Below are 5,376 nucleotides of genomic sequence, written 5' to 3'. Positions count from 1 at the left end.
TGGTACGTAACAAAAATTCTCCTTTATTTATGTATTGTGAAGTATTGTACTGGAATTGGGAATACTGTAGGGTAATATCGTATTGCCCTTCGTCACCATATCCTTTCGATAGGAGGGGCAGTCCTGATACAGTGATGCCGTAGCAATGTGGCAATCGTTAGTGCCCAATGGGAAGGGCGCAACAGGAGATACAGTGAGATATAGTGAAATGCCTACATAAGGATATGTCTGGAGCAGTCTTAGTTGACGGTCATTGCTTCCCTTGACAACAATAAAAACATCAGATGCCCCAAACCGTTCTGTCTGTCCTTTCGCAACATGCGTTTACTCAGCTTGCGTGCACGCTCCTCGCCCTCACAACTCTCTCTTTGCCTGCTCTGTTTATTACGTGGTACAGTAGTACAGTATTGGAGGCGGATGCTTATATGTACAAACTGCGAGTTTAAAACTCGAGAGTCGATGTGAGACGTCCACGACATGTGACGGCAGACGCGCCAGGGTAGCGGTCGTTCCGGTCGACCAGAAAGCGTGGCTCATGCGCTGCTGCTCGCAGGTCTTGACATTTGCGTGGAAACGATGACAGCGATATGTGATGCGTCGGGCAATTTCGTCGATGACAGATAGAATTGTCATTCCTCCGTCGCCATGCCCGGCATGCCCGGCGCTCGCTCAGTAGTACAGTATTGTAGACAGGCCCCTCTAGGGTCTCTCCCTAGAGGGGACCTCTAGGCCTGTCTCAACAGAACCCCCGGCTGTGGACATTTGCGTGCGGTACTACAGTACACATTCTCCGTAATTCAGAGCTGCCCGAGAGAGAAGAGTTGTCACTTTTTCATGCGTAATATTTCGGGTGTGCCTGGGGGGGCATAAATTACACTGGAGATTCACAACGTCGCGAGCTCGCTCTCGAGCTCGCACGCTATGTTTGCTGACTTCTACATCTACTTACGGAATAGTTGCGGCAGTGGTTAAGTCGGTCGCCCGAGGCAGAAGAAGAAATAGCAAAACCTACAGTAAAACGGAATCCCAATTGTTTGTGATCCAATGTCGTCTACGTAGTTGTCTGCATATTTTGTTCGTTCTTCCCACCACCTACCTATCTTCTCTTCCAGCACCTCCTCCTCGCTGGTCCACCCTGAATCCCCAGACGCTCGTATCTCCATTTTCTACATCTCCGCATCAGGCCAAGAAACCGACAATAGGGATTTGAGTTTCTCTTATGGCGGGCTCATCAAGTAACGCTCGACAAATTGCGTACGACCGTCAGATCAAGCGAGTGAAGCGCTTCCAACCTCGTAATGACACTGCGTCAGTGTTCAAGGAGATGGGGCAGTACCTTTTAGATGTTAATCCAAGTCACGGATGTAGTGCAGTGACGGATGTAGTGCAATGTGCCTGGCAGGCCGCGAACACAGTCTGACGGAACAAAAAGAAGAAAAACAGCAACAGAAACAACCAATGCCGATGGCACGCGCTACGGAGCGTTCGAGACTCCCTTTCTCCTTGTGTGAGCTTGCGGCCCACGGTAGCTCCACTCCAACGGGGGGTTAAGGAAAGATGCCCGGCCTGGGAGGATAATGGTGGTAGAGGCTTGTGAAGACTTGAGTGCTCGACAAGTGCGGGTTGGGCTTGTGTACGAGAATGTAACCGCGGCTAGCTGGGTTGTAAGGCCAATGCTAGACGAGCGCCTTCAGCACCTTGCGTATAATTCAAGGTCTTCGACAGAGGCTCTATTAGCACTACCCGACGGGAACGTAACTATGTAGCAGCGCTACGACCAACATGTTGCCGGATGGCAAAACACTGACACCAATGCGATCGCAATCGCGGTTGGTGGTACCAACACTGTCTTGTATGATAAGACCTTTGAGGGAGGCGTCGTTGCAACAGCCTTTCGACGGAACAGGACACTGTAGCAGCGCTACAACCTACGTGCAGCCCGATGGCAATCACACCAACACCGGATCGGTCGCGACCGACTCCAATGGAACCAATACAATTAAGGGAAAATAAAGGTGGGGAAAGAAAAGGATAGGAATTTGAGATAGAAAAGGGCAAAAGAATAAGGAAAGGGGAACCCGAGCAATAGAGGATGTCGTTAGCAGCGTAGAAGTGAAGCGCGTCGCGTGAACGGAAGCGGTCTTGGACGAAGGCGAGATCTAACTCCGGCAGCTCGGGTTACCTTTACTGACTTAGTGATCAGCGGGCTAAGGTATATATTGCCCAGCCGGAGCCACTAGAGTAGCTCGCGGCGCTAGATTCTAGATCTAATCTAATGTCAGCGAAATTAATGCCAACTAATTAACTAAATAAAATAAAATAATTAAAAATTAAAACTGTGCAATTACTCACACGTGTGTCCCCCAACCCGGACTACTTGTCATATCTGATTATTTTCCTTTCGTTCCACCTCCATGTAGAGCCCATTATTGCACTACCACGGATCCCAAAACAAGGCAAGCATTGACAAAGACCTTTCTGCAATGCTGCCATCTCACCACACCGTTTTCACCCGAGATAATTTCGACCGAGATGGACACGCCATATTGCCCCTCCGAGAGGTCGCATGCTTTTTGACGTTCTAGATCTATATGCTCGACTTGTCGACTTAATGGACATCTCGCTTCGCGAAACCCCTACTTTATGGCTTACGTATGGCTCGCAGCGGTCTATGACAGAACTCCAAGCATTGGCAATTTAGCTCTTTCTTTTCGTTTTCGTGAGTCGCGAGATGCCCGCCCTTCCTTCGAGCCTAGAGCGGACCTAAAACCGACTCCGATGACAAACAGACGTATAACGGCTACCGTAGCCGCTTGTAGTGATATGAGTCCCGACGGGGGTTTAAGTCTCGATGTATGGGGGGCTCGCCCGGTAGAGGTGGCTACAACGCCAATGACCACCGGAAGTGGCCTTGCTTAAGGTGACGTCCGGATCGGTCAATAAAATGTTGCCCTAGAACGGGGTGGCGCGCGCTCTTCTAGCAGGTCGGGGGTCGTTGAGGAGTGAAAGTGTAGCTGCCTCTTTACTGTTGAGCGTAAAGAGAAAGTACAGTCCATAAACCGCACATTCTCCCAAAGCAGTTTTCTACTATGACACGATCAGAAGATACTTGGCGATTGTAGTCCACGTCGTCCACTGACAGCGTTGAACGTGCCGGAGTTCGCACCGAGTGCACCAAACGTAGATCTTCGGCTGGACCTTGATATCCCTTGTCCGCCAGTATGGCCCAGTAGTCATCCATAAATTCGCTCAATCGTCCCTTATCCGTGAACCGCAAATCACATACCCCCTTTCTAGATGCCTCCTCATGAAAGGGTCTATTATGACGAAATATCTCTAGATACGACTCGGAGCCCGGACAGTGCTCCGTGCACCCAATAGCAAGACCAGTCGGCAGTAACGAAACTTCCACTTTGTACGCATACACCTTATGCTTACCGGAGAAGTATCGCTTCCCCTCTGATATATTTCCACTTGGCCGATTGCTCTGCTGAAAAGTGAGGTCGACAGGATATTGTAGTATAACGACGGACGCGCGCGCGGGGAGATTATTAACAGTGCGGCCGTGCACGGTGGACATGTGGGCGGGTGTGCCCACGTGTAGGGAGCGCGCGCGTGCCGAGCGGTCGTAATCTGGCGTACGTGTACAGTAGTGCACGTGTCGGCCAAGCGGTAGTCTGCTAGTATTACGCGTGTACGCTAGCACACGTAGCATCCGTGCGGTAGTCTGTAAGCAGCGCGTGTGTACAGTAGTACACACGTGTAGCTCCAGCGTCCGCGCGGTAATTAGGAATTGAGACGCTAGTTTTTTAATGGCGTACAGTACCTGGTACGCACTAGGCGGCAGGTACTGTATACTGGGACAGGTGTCCGAGGCGTCCCTCTGAGGGGTTAAGACCTGACACCCGTCCGCACTAGTAAACTGGGGCAAGCTCGCCCCCGTCCCTTTCGCGCCTATATACGTCTGTTTCGGTTGTCTATCGCGCGCGCTGGCTTCTAACCCGTTACCAGTCGCTCCCGTTCACGCACCACGCGGCGACTGCGCATAACCGGCCAGTGAGCCACTCCCTTTTCACGAGCTCGTCCGATCGGTTCAAGTAGCGCGTCGCGTCCATGCCGCGTGCTCCCTCGCTATAGCCTCCGCCTCTCACCCAACCCAGGGCGGAGAGGAGTTATCCCACAGATATCTCGCGTATTCAAAATTCGAAAACACCCGGTCCTCCAGAGGACAATTGGCCTTTGTCCATTTTTCCTCGACGCGTTCTACACGTATATCATACATGTATTCCGATATCATACGTAGAAATCCAGTTATTAAACGTTCGAAAGTAGAACATTTAACAAAAAATAGACGAGCTGTAAGTTCCATTGCGTACCATGCTTGAGTACAGTAAAGGTCATAAAGAGAACATCCTGGGCCTTGTACTGTGATATTGTACCTCTGCCAACATACCAATTCTTTGACACGTACTCTTCAATCATAACCCACAGTTTGAAAAATTGAGAGGAATCAAAATTTCACATTGCCTTAATAGATTGAGAACCTCCGTCATTATAAAACGTGTCATAAATCGGACAATTGGAGTCGTTCGTCATCAATTTGATCGACGATTTCATTGACGTGTCGGTTGGTGATGTTCGAAAGAGCCTGAACAGCGCGGGAGGGATTCATTTTTGAATAGTAAAAGGAGTGGGAGAAATGAGGAGCAGCTGCAAGAAGTGGTTTTTCTATATCAACTGCGCAGTTGTTCCATTTTATAGTGTTTAGTTTGAGTACACTGAAACTGCCAGGCATATCTCACAAAAAGGCGGACTTTCTCGTTTTGGAAAGTTGACTCGCGATTGCAGATATGATGAACAACTTAGGCTATAATCTGCGTTGCTGTATTATTTGCACACTTAGAGCATCTCCACCGCATAGGCAAATTGTTTCTATATTTGGACACTTGTCAGGCTCCCACATGGGCATTCGTTTTGCGCATTCCGTTTGCGAAAGTACCACAAATCGCCGTTGCGCAAATCGCGTCGCGGTCTCCACCGCGCACTGCGTCGCACCCGCCCCCGATCCGCGCCCAGACTTCCCGCGCCCCGACTTCCGGGCCGCCCCCCACCCCGACCAGCAGAACACAAAGCCGAGGTCCCGTTCGTCGACGCTGACCTCTTCCACCCAGACTTGTCCTCGCTGCCCGAAGCGTACCCGGCCGCGTCGACCCACGCCTTTGCTAGATGGTCGAGTTCAGTTAGCCCCCATCCACGCCCGCGGACTCCCATAATAAATGAGTGTTAACGCGTGCACAATGTCTGCGTGCGGGTGGATGCGGGCATGTGCAGTGCGAGCATAGACCGTCCACTGCGCATTTGGCATGCTCAGACGTT

The sequence above is a fragment of the Chondrus crispus genome, genomic scaffold (genome assembly GCF_000350225.1).
Source record: "Chondrus crispus Stackhouse genomic scaffold, scaffold_238, whole genome shotgun sequence".
Lineage (NCBI taxonomy): Eukaryota > Rhodophyta > Florideophyceae > Gigartinales > Gigartinaceae > Chondrus > Chondrus crispus.
The sequence above is the reverse complement of the archived record's forward strand: the minus strand, read 5'-3'. Positions refer to the sequence as shown.